This window comes from Pinus tabuliformis, chromosome X (assembly GCF_031772625.1).
Source record: "Pinus tabuliformis cultivar Carrire ecotype Pingquan chromosome X, CPIR1, whole genome shotgun sequence".
NCBI lineage: Eukaryota > Viridiplantae > Streptophyta > Pinopsida > Pinales > Pinaceae > Pinus > Pinus tabuliformis.
Window position 1 is genome coordinate 681970805 of NC_142308.1, and position 11604 is coordinate 681982408.

Here is an 11604-nt window from a genome sequence, read left to right on the forward strand (position 1 = left end):
AATTCCTCATGACATTGACATAATGAATTTTCCCTTTGCAAATTTGAGTGAACTGAGTTTACTGATTTTAGATGGAACTCTTCTCCCATGTTCCTTTCATTGCTATTCTCTGTTGAAGAGTTCGTGCTTTGTTTCCTTGGGGTATGGAGTAATTTTATCAACCATGCAAATCTTTCACTATACCTCAGCGCGATTTATTTCCTTGGAGAGCTTTTATTTGGCATGCAAATGTTTGTCGAAGTCTAATGTAATTATGGGATTAAAAATCATTGTTCACCTAATTGTAAACTCTTAGCATATGACAACTTGAGCGTGTTTGTTGAATATTCCAAAATTTTGTATTTTATATGAGCACTAATTCGAGTTGTTGAAAAACCTGTATATACACATTTTAGTTTCCAAGAAAGAAACAGTGATATCTTTATTCGAAGAAGAAAAGGTGATATATAATGCAAGAACACAAACCCAGTGTATTACATCACAAAACTTAGAATTAAATCAATTCATAAGCTTGGGGTTGAATAGAACATCACCAAAAAAAAATATACATCACAACGAAATAATAGAGTGTATATCGAAATAATCCTTGTAGAGCCATAAACACTATAAACCAACCATGTGACAATGTCTACATACAATATCATCCAAACAAGGTTTAGAGAAACCAGTGTTTGTGAGGTAGAAATGAGATTGCAACATCATGTCAAGAATTTCGAAACTTTGAATTTTTGAATATAAAAATAAAACAACATACAGATAAATGTGAGAGATTATAAATATAACAGTTATAGATTACATTTTAACATGAGATGAGAGGAAGTACATGATTTTTTGGTCTCCCCTCCTGGCAGTATTGCATTTCAACATTTCAGAGTCGAGTAAGGATTTAAAATATGATATCCTTATTGCCAAAAAAAAAAAAATAAAAAAAAAATAACAAATTTGTAGGCCTTCTATGTATGGGATCCCACTGCAGAACCAGGGATAAAAATAGGCACACTGAACTCTTTTGCTTCTTCATCGGCTTTAATCACCCTATAACCAGGCCAAGTTACGCGCCCATCTAGAAATGCACCAGGCCCAGAATTCCTGTATTCCCCAAAGTATAAGCTTTCTAATGCAAATTCTCCCGACCATTCCAACCAGCCAGCGGGATGAATGAGGTCTCCTAAAAACGATTGCATGTAAACTGTTCGAGAGTATAATTTCCAAGGCCTCCCGAGGTATGTTGAAGTGAATGCCATCCAGGGAGGGAGATCACTTGTTGCTGTAACTATACAATTATGTATTGAGATGCCGGTATTTTGATAAGGATGATTCCTTCCTTGGGCAGTGATTACATTCATTTGATTGGGCATACCTTGTCGAGCATAAATGTTACACTCCTGTAAAACCACGGCCGCATTGCCAAAAATGAAGTCTACTGTTCCAAACACGTCACATTCTCTGTAAAACTGCCTAAGAGAATGAACATAAAGTGTGTCTTGGTAACCAATAATACTGCATCGATAAATCGCTGCAAAATCGGCCCCCACCCGTAGAGCCACAGCTTGATGCTTGTCAGGCCCTGCACTGTTCATAAAGATCATGTCACATGCAACAAATCCTGCACCGGATACAGCTGCAATGCAGCCATTCACTGGTCAGTCATTGTTAATTGGCCTTAGCTCCATACACACATGTCATGAAGCAATGTTGAAAATCCAATTAACCAATTCACTGGTCAACCTTAGCTCCATACACACATGTCATGAAACAATGTTGAAAATCCAATTAACCAGGCACAGAGAAAGAGAAAGAGAAAGGGTATTTCAATTAACCAGGTACAGAGAAAGAGAAAGGGTATTTCAAGAAATTGGATTGAACAATCAAACAAACAAAAATAATGCAGACAGAAAGGTTTGGAATAGTACCAAAGGTAGCGGAACTGAAAGTAGTAGAACCCTCCTTCACATTTTTGCTGGAGACAACAACAGTCTTTCCCTTGCCATCGCCAACAAACATTATGTTGGTTTTTCGTTTAGAAATTTTGACAGTTTCAAGGTACAGTCCAGCTTTGACATAGATTATGTATTTTCTACTTCTTAAATGCTTGGGTGCCTCCTTGACAGCGTCGGTTATTGTTACATAATTGCCACTGCCATCCTGCGCTACGACAGCATCAGGGTTTAAGTGTGCAGGGGAAAGCTGTAGGAGTAAACGATCAGTTGCCGATAACCACATAGGGAATTCCTTCATGTCATATCGATCGAACAACCCATAATGTTGATACAATTCCTGATCCAGACCAGCGTTATGCCCCTCATCTTTCTTGAATTCCTGCTCCAGACCAGCGTTATTCCCCTCATCTTTCTTGAAACCAGCGTTATTCTTCTTTGGCAACATCCGTCGAGGGTTTTGGGGAGCTGCTGCAGACTTATTCGTCTGTTCACCAGGTAAAGCTTTATTTTCCATGCCAGCGTTGCTGAAAAGGGTTTGGAAGAGGGAGAGGGAATTGCTGATCAATTGAGAGAACTTTCTGGATTCTTTTAGTATGTCATTGGTGGATTGAAGAGTCGCATTGCCGCCTCCAATCAAGTCCTGGAAACCCTCGAGGCATGTTTCCTGGTTTGTCAGAGCGGCACTGAGCCAAGTTTTGACATCGGCAATGAAGAGCAATGACGGTCTCTTACCAGACAAATCGGACATGTGGAGCAGCGTGGCATTCAGATGATCTAGTGTATGTTAAATTCTAATTTTGAACAGCGCTGTGGTTTTTTGGAAAACCGCCTGGTCTCCCCGCACCACCATTCGCAGAAGGCAGTATCCATAGCTGAGGACCCGACACAATCAAACGGCTCCACGCGTCCCTTGTACAAACGCCGAAAACCGCTTTCCCCGGACGCTAAAGGTAGTTTTGCTTGCGCGACCTTGGCGAGCGAATTGCGTTGGATCGAGTTTGGTGGCTCGGATCGGCGCGAAGCTGCGCGGAGTTTAACGACCGGGCGCGATGAATGGGGTGGCGACACGTGGCACCGAAGTGACGTCAGCCTACCCCCGCCCGCGTCAAATGAATTTTTTTTGTTGTTTTCCTCGTTGACCGCCGTGGAGGAAACGTTATGGTCTTAATGCTCTTACGTAGTTTTTGGTGGCGGCCTTTAATGAGATGATGGGCATACGTCTCATATATTTAATATAGTTATGGGGACGCTTTAATATATGTTTTTTTATATATGTTTTATATATATCGTTACGTAAGTGTGTACGTGGTAAGTTTTTATGTAATGTGTATTGTGGCTGCGGTAGCATATAGCAGTGTGAGTGTTTTTCTTTGGTGCATAGCAGTGCGAGAATTTAATGGAACAGGGGCTGTAATGGTTATGGGGTATTGTTAAAACACATGAGCACCATTAAATTGGTTTTGTAATATCCACAGCAGTGTAAAATCTGTGATTGCAACAGAGTTTGTTTTGTGAATCCCTCTCTGCACAGAGGATGAAATATGTATCAGTTTTGTTTTAAATCAATAGAAATGTGTTGTGACTGTGTAGTGGACTATGTTCTGAGTTAATTTTTTTTAAAAAAGAGGTTCTCTGCAAAAGATCTTGGACAGAGTAAACAGAGCATTGTCTCTGTGGTGAATATTTTGTTGGTTTTGGTATTTTTCCCATTAAAAAATACCCAACAGTGGTATCAGAGGCGGCTTAGGCTCTTTAAAGAAGTTAAAGAAGCTGAAGGGAGAAGGTTGTTGCTGCAGCAAAACTTCTCAGGCAGTTAGAAGACTCAGACAGCGAAGGATTCAGGTATTCTTCAAAGCTTTCTTGTTTGTTACTGTTGAAACAGTCAGTGTTTAAACACACAGTCAAGGATTTAGTGGCATAGATAAGGATGCAAGGAATGGCCAGCACAAGCACTGGTATGGGTATGTTTAATACCTAGCTCCCACAGTTTAATGGGAAGAACTATGACTACTGGTCAATAACTATGATAGCTTTGTTTGCCTCCCAAGACTTATGGGAAATATTTGAGGAAGGTTTTGAACAACCAGCAGATGAAACTGAGTTTAATAGATTAACTCCAGCAGAGAGAGATCTGCTGAAGAGCAATAGGAAGAAGGATTCAAAAGCCCGTGTGTTGTTGTATCTAGCAGTAGACCAGAGTGTGTTTCCAAGGTTAGCAGCAGCTAAGACATCCAATGAAGCATGGGAAACCCTTAAGACAGCCTACCAAGGCATGGAGAGAGTGAAGACAACAAAACTACAATTGCTGAGAAAGGATTTTGAGAATCTGTGCATGAAGGAGTCAGATAACATTGACTCATTCTTCACTCAAGTGATTGGTGTAATCACACAAATGAGAACTCATGGAGAAACCATTGAAGATAGAAGGGTTGTGGAGAAAATATTGAGGATCTTACCCTCAAGGTTTGATGCCATAGTCACCACCATTGAAGAGACAAAGGATCTCTCAAACTATTCAGTTGATGAGCTACATGCATCACTGATAACACATGAGCAGAGGTTGAGTAAGAATGAAAACTCATCTCTTGAGCAAGCCTTCAAGACCCAGATGTCCTTTGGAAGAGGAAGAGGTCAAGGAAGAGGAAACCGAAGAGGAAGAGGCAGAAGCCAGAACAGAGGTGGAAGGAACAGCCCATCAAATGCACAAGGAAGAGGCAGCAATCCAAATCAGAACCAAGGTCAAGGCAGCAGCCAACAAAGAGAATAGTATCATGCTCAAGGACAAAGGTATGATAAATCTAATGTTCAATGCTATTATTGCAAAAAGTATGGACATTATGCTAGTGATTGTAGAAAGAAACAACATGATATGAACAGTAGACAAAATGCAAATGTTACAAGAGAAAACAACAGTCAAGAAAATGTCCTGTTAGCTTGTAACATGGCTGAAACACATAGTGAAGACATATGGTTTTTAGACTCACGTTGCAGCAACCATATGACAGGGAATATAGCCCTCTTCTCAGCCTTAAATCAAAACTTGAAGTCAGAGGTCACACTAGGAACTGATAGTAAAGTGTATGTTATGGGAAAAGGGGATGTAAAAATATTTACAAAACAAGGAGAAAGGAAAACCATAGCAGATGTCTACTATGTCCCCGGAATGAGATGTAATCTCTTGAGTATTGGACAACTTGTCCAAAAGGGTTACAATGTTTACTTTGTAAATGATGTGTGCACCATCATGGATATACCACCCAACAAAAGATGCATTGCTGAAGTAAGAATGACAAGGAACAGGATGTTCCCTCTCAGGATCAGGGCAGATTTGAAAAACAAGAATGTAATTGCAGCAGTCACCCAAGAGGCTTTCCAAAGCGTGCCAAAGGATGAAAATTGGTTATGGCACTTGAGATTCGGGCATCTCAATTTTGGAGGTCTAAACTTGTTGAGCAGGAAAGGAATGGTAAGAGGATTACCATTGATAGAGAAGCCGGACAGCCTTTGTGAAGGTTGTATTGGTGAGCTCCAGTATTGTAGCAATAATGCTACAACTCCTGGGGCTTCCTATCTCTAATTTTATCAACCCGGTAGTTCGTACAAACTTGGAAGCGACGGTGCTGTATGCACAAGTACTAGCTCTTGTCGCAGCTGTCACTTGATCAGCTGGCACAAGTCCGCTAGGGCTCAAGCCAACTTCTATAGGCTCTCAGAAGAAGCTTGTTAAATGATGGACGAAAGCTAGCTCAAAGAAGACTAATCTACTTGGCAAAAATGAACTGAAAGCAAATCAAAGCATGGAAACCCTAGGAAACCCTAATTTGACTAGTCTAACCTCTATGATGCAAAGAATGTGAAGGAAACTTCTACCAAGGATGCCATTACTTCTAATAAGTGCAAATGCATGAATCTAAGCTACTTGCATCTTAAAAGACATGTTTTTGTATTTTTTCTTTAAGTGGATGGAGTGATTGTGATTTTGTGCTTATTAGGGTTTGGTTGTGCAGATGTGATGTAGCAGGAAGGAAAGCGTGGGAAAGGTTGGGGAGGCTAGGAGAGGTCCCCAGGGATCCTTAGCATCCGTCCACAGAGGTTCCTCACGTTCAGAGGCTCAGCAACTGAGTGAGTGGCCTCCTACAGGATGTCTGCAGGGGATCCTACAGGAAACTCAGAGGTTTCTACAGGATGTTCTGTAATTCTTCTACAGGATGTTTACGAATTGGATTTTTGAGGATGGATGGTTGATGGAAGATGCATGGATGGTTATGGAGGTAGGATGGGGGTCTGAAGTGACCTAGGAACTGATGGATGGAGTGGTGAGATGATGTGGAAGGCTGACTTGGCTTGAAGGTAGTTGAGACAACAATGGAGAAGAAGGTAAGGTTACTTGGCAAAAGAGAAGATGGGAGATGAGGGAACAGACTTGGTGATGGAGGAGCTGATCTGAACGAGGCTCAAATGAACGAGGAGGTGATGAAGATGCCCTGCATAGTGGTTACTTGGTCAAACCAACTACATCTTGCATGCAATCGAAATATCATGTGATCTATCTAACAAGTTAATGAAATCGGTGGACAACAACCTTATTCATGAAAAGAATCACGTACAACCTGTGAACAAAACATTATCAAAGAGATATAAACGCATGAATAACTCCTACCAATCGACCTTAAACATAAGAAACTACTTTAACCATCAAAAAGCAACCTAAGTAACAAAGCATGAATTAAATCTAAAGAGCAGATTTTTTCTCAAGAACGCAACAAGCACACATAAAGAGAAACAGGGGAGGTACTGGGCGCTTGAGATGGGCCCAACCCCAAGAGCTACAGCCTCCCATGAAAGATTTAGAGCTGGTGCAAAGCTGGATTCATATTTATTAATCAAGAATGAAAATTTACATCAAAACTGTCCACAAGGAGAACTTGAACATGAGCTGAAAGCAAAGCTAATCTATTGCATAAAAATCGAACTACAAACTAGCTAACTAATGGCTAACCCAAAATGACTAACTAGCTACACAAAATGACTACCAACTAGCTAACCAAAAATGACTACCAACTAGCTAACCAAAATGAGGCCCCAAGCCTTCTTATTTATACAATTTGAGGACCCAACAGTCCTCCTAAAAGTTAGGGACTTGGCTGCCCAAGACTTGTAGTTAACAGCAGTCCAACTTGACTTGCTTGGCTGCCCTTGTGCTCATTGATTTGGTGGCCTTTGAACTCCGAGCTGATGGTGGAGAATTCGAGGTAAGGGCCCATAAATGAGGGGGACACCTTCCTACAAATCCTCTAGCTTGTTCTCTCACGAATTTGGCTGCCAAGTGCTCATTAAGACCTTCAATTTTGTCTCCAAGTTGACCAAAAAGGCTACACAAAGCACCCATTAGACTTGTTGGCACAATGACTAACCAAATTCACTCTATTAACATAAAAATAATCAAAAACATGCAATAAACCAATGAGAATGGTGGACCAAGCCAAATTAGGAGGTTGAATGAGCCCAAATAATTGTCCATTTTTGGGGCTCATCATGTATATTGGGCAAACAACATAGAGAAAGTTTTCCATCAGGGAAGAGCATAAGGGCCAAGACACCCTTAGAGATCATTCACTCAGATTTGTGTGGACCAATGCAAGCTCCATCATTAACAGGCAGCCTATATTTCTTAACATTCATTGATGATTTTACAAGGAAAACTTGGGTATATTTCCTTAAAAACAAGAGTGAAGTGTTTGAGAAATTCCAAAATTTCAAAGCACTTGTGGAGAACCAAAGCGGGCTGCATATAAAAGTTTTGAGAACTGATAGAGGAGGTGAGTATATCTCCAATGAATTTCTAAAGTTTTGTAGAGAAAATGGAATTCATAAACAGTTTACAGCCAGGTACACCCCACAGCAAAATGGAGTTGCTGAAAGGAAGAACATGACCATCATGGATATGGCGAGGAGCATATTGAAGGCAAAGCATTTGCCAAATGAGTATTGGGTTGAAGCTGTACATTGTGCAGTTTATACTCTGAACAGGTGTCCTACAAAAGCAGTGATGAACAAGGTGCCAGAAGAGGCATGGAGTGGGAGAAAGCAAGGAGTCACCCACATGAGAGTTTTTGGATGTGTGGCTTATGCACACATTCCAGATCAGCTAAGGAAAAAGTTGGACAGCAAAGGGGAGAAATGCATCTTCATTGGATACAGTGATGAATCCAAAGCCTACAAGCTGTACATCCCATCTACCAAGAAGTTTTTTGTCAGCAGAGATGTTCAATTCATTGAAGAGGAAGCTTGGGATGGAAGCATAGAGAAAACAGTGAATGTTAAAAACTGTTTGTCTCATGATGAAGATGAAGAGGAAGTGGCTGAAATGAATCCCCAAACAGCAGCACCAACACAAGAACAGCAAGGTACACCATTGAGGATCAATGAGAGTGCTTCTCCAAGCACACCACAAGGAGGAAACTCAAGTGCATCTTCAAGCACTTGCACACCAAGTGAAAGAGGTAAGAAATTTAGAAATCTAAGTGAAATTTATGAAGAAGGAATGAATTCCTTATTTGCCTTGTTTTGTCATGTTGATGATCCTATTCATTTCGAAGATGCAATTAAAGATAGGAAATGGATAGAAGCTATGGATGAGGAGATGAATGCCATAGAGAGAAACAAAACATGGGATTTGGTTGAGTTACCAAAAGGCAAAGAAGTCATTGGTGTGAAATGGGTCTACAAGACCAAGAGCAATGCTGAAGGCAAGATTGAAAGGCATAAAGCAAGGCTGGTTGTCAAAGGCTACAAGCAGCAGTATGGAAACCGTGAGAGCAGTGTTGTCTATAGCAGCTCAAAACAAATGGAAAGTCTACCAAATGGATGTGAAATCAGCATTCCTAAATGGAGTGTTAATGGAAGAGGTTTATGTGGAACAGCCTCTCGGATATGAGAAGAAAGGTGAAGAGCACAAAGTGTGCAAATTGAAGAAAGCTCTTTATGGGCTAAAGCAAGCGCCAAGAGCATGGTACAGCAGAATAGATTCATATCTATTGGATAATGAATTCGACAAGTGTGAAGGAGAACCCACCGTCTACATCAAAGAAAAAGATGGTAAAATTTTAATTGTTGTCTTATATGTTGATGATGTTATTTTCACAGGTAATGATGATCAGCTCATTGAGAATTTTAAATCAGTCATGAAGGATGAATTTGAAATGACTGACATGGGTTTGTTGAGATACTTCTTAGGCATAGAAGTAGATCAAAATGAAAAAGGAATTTTCATATCTCAAGCAAGATATGTAAATCAAGTTTTGGGCAGATTTAAGATGGAAGAATGCAAGGCAGCAATCACTCCTACAGTGATGGGATTAAAGCTCAGCAGAGAGGACAGCAGCAAGGATTTTGATGCTAGCTTGTATAAAAGCATTGTGGGCAGCCTTATGTATTTCACAGCAACTAGGCCTGATATTATGTATGCTGTTAGTTTAATTTCCAGATTCATGGAGAGGCCGAAGGAGGCACATTGGCAAGCAGCAAAGAGAATTTTGAGGTATGTTAAAGGTACCAAAATGTTTGGAATTTTATATAGTGTCTCAGAAAGTTCAGATTTAATTGGATACACTGATAGCGATTGGGTTGGAAGTGTAGATGATCGGAAGAGCACTTCCGGTTATGTTTTTAATATGGGTTCAGGAGCCATCTCATGGGCTTCCAAGAAGCAATCCATTGTAGCATTATCTACAGCAGAGGCCGAATATGTGGCAGCCACAGCAGCAGCATGTCAGGCAGTATGGATGAGAAGGATGTTGAGAAGCTTAGGCCAAGAGCAGGCAAAAGCAACAGTGGTCTTTTGTGACAATAGCTCAGCTATTGCTTTGTCAAAGAATTCAGTGTTTCATAAGAGAACGAAACACATCGATACAAGGTTTCACTACATCAGAGAATTAGTGAACAATGGAGAAATTGTCCTAGAACATTGCAGGACTCAGGAACAGGTCGCAGACATCTTGACAAAGCCACTGGTTCAGAAGAGTTTCGAATTTTTGAGAAAGTGTTTGGGAATGACCGAACGCGCGGCTGTTAAAATTAAAGGGGAGTGTTAAATTCTAATTTTGAACAGCGCTGTGGTTTTTTGGAAAACCGCCTGGTCTCCCCGCACCACCATTCGCAGAAGGCGGTATCCGTAGCTGAGGACCCGACACAATCAAACGGCTCCACGCGTCCCTTGTACAAATGCCGAAAACCGCTTTCCCCGGACGCTAAAGGTAGTTTTGCTTGCGCGACCTTGGCGAGCGAATTGCGTTGGATCGAGTTTGGTGGCTCGGATCGGCGCGAAGCTGCGCGGAGGTTAACGACCGGGCGCGACGAATGGGGTGGCGACACGTGGCACCGAAGTGACGTCAGCCTACCCCCGCCCGCGTCAAATGAATTTTTTTTGTTTTTTTCCTCGTTGACCGCCGTGGAGGAAACGTTATGGTCTTAATGCTCTTACGTAGTTTTTGGTGGCGGCCTTTAATGAGATGATGGGCATACGTCTCATATATTTAATATAGTTATGGGGACGCTTTAATATATGTTTTTTTATATATGTTTTATATATATCGTTACGTAAGTGTGTGCGTGGTAAGTTTTTATGTAATGTGTATTGTGGCTGCGGTAGCATATAGCAGTGTGAGTGTTTTTCTTTGGTGCATAGCAGTGCGAGAATTTAATGGAACAGGGGCTGTAATGGTTATGGGGTATTGTTAAAACACATGAGCACCATTAAATTGGTTTTGTAATATCCACAGCAGTGGAAAATCTGTGATTGCAACAGAGTTTGTTTTGTGAATCCCTCTCTGCACAGAGGATGAAATATGTATCAGTTTTGTTTTAAATCAATAGAAATGTGTTGTGACTGTGTAATGGACTGTGTTCTGAGTTAATTTTTTTTTTTAAAAGAGGTTCTCTGCAAAAGATCTTGGACAGAGTAAATAGAGCATTGTCTCTGTGGTGAATATTTTGTTGGTTTTGGTATTTTTCCCATTAAAAAATACCCAACAGTATCGTGGAGCAGCTCCACGCAATCCTGCTGGGCCACACCTTCGTCGCCGTCTCCCCAAACAGGAACAGGGGCTGCAACCTTTAGAGAGTACGATTGCAAAACCTGACCTATGGTGGCTTCAATGGTGGCTTGAACAAAATCTTTGGGTTCCACCAGCTGATCAACATCTGGATATGTGACCAGCGTAGACACGCACAACTGAGGGTGGAACGTTTTAGAGCAAGCGGTATGTATACCAGCCGATATGGCTCCTCCTGTAGCCGCATATGGAACCTTGTTCCCAAGAATAAAAATACCAACAGGAATAAGAAGGCAGGCAAATATAACAATTCCAATGGCAAACATCACCACCCATCTTCTCGTCGCCCGGGACTCGTCTTGGTTCCCGGGCGTCATCGTGGAAGAAACCCTAAACCTGCCACAAATCTGCCTTCAGGAACAGGAGAAGTGTGCAGGAAGGATTCAAGAAACAGCGATCCGTAATTCAGGATTCAAGAAACAGCGATCTGTAATTCAAGAACAAGAAAACTCAACTCAACTCTGTAGGAAGGATTCAAGAAACAGAGAATGAGAGCAGCGAACAAGAAACGCAGAATGCAACGGGAAAACAAATTTTTTGTAGAAGTCAAG

General features: G+C 41.2%; 1 pseudogene; it reads right to left on the bottom strand.

Annotated features, from left to right (window-relative positions):
• Positions 1–932: 932 nt before the first annotated feature.
• Positions 933–11370, bottom strand: LOC149141819 (pectinesterase pseudogene; annotated as a pseudogene).
• Between the last annotated feature and the right edge of the window lie 234 nt (positions 11371–11604).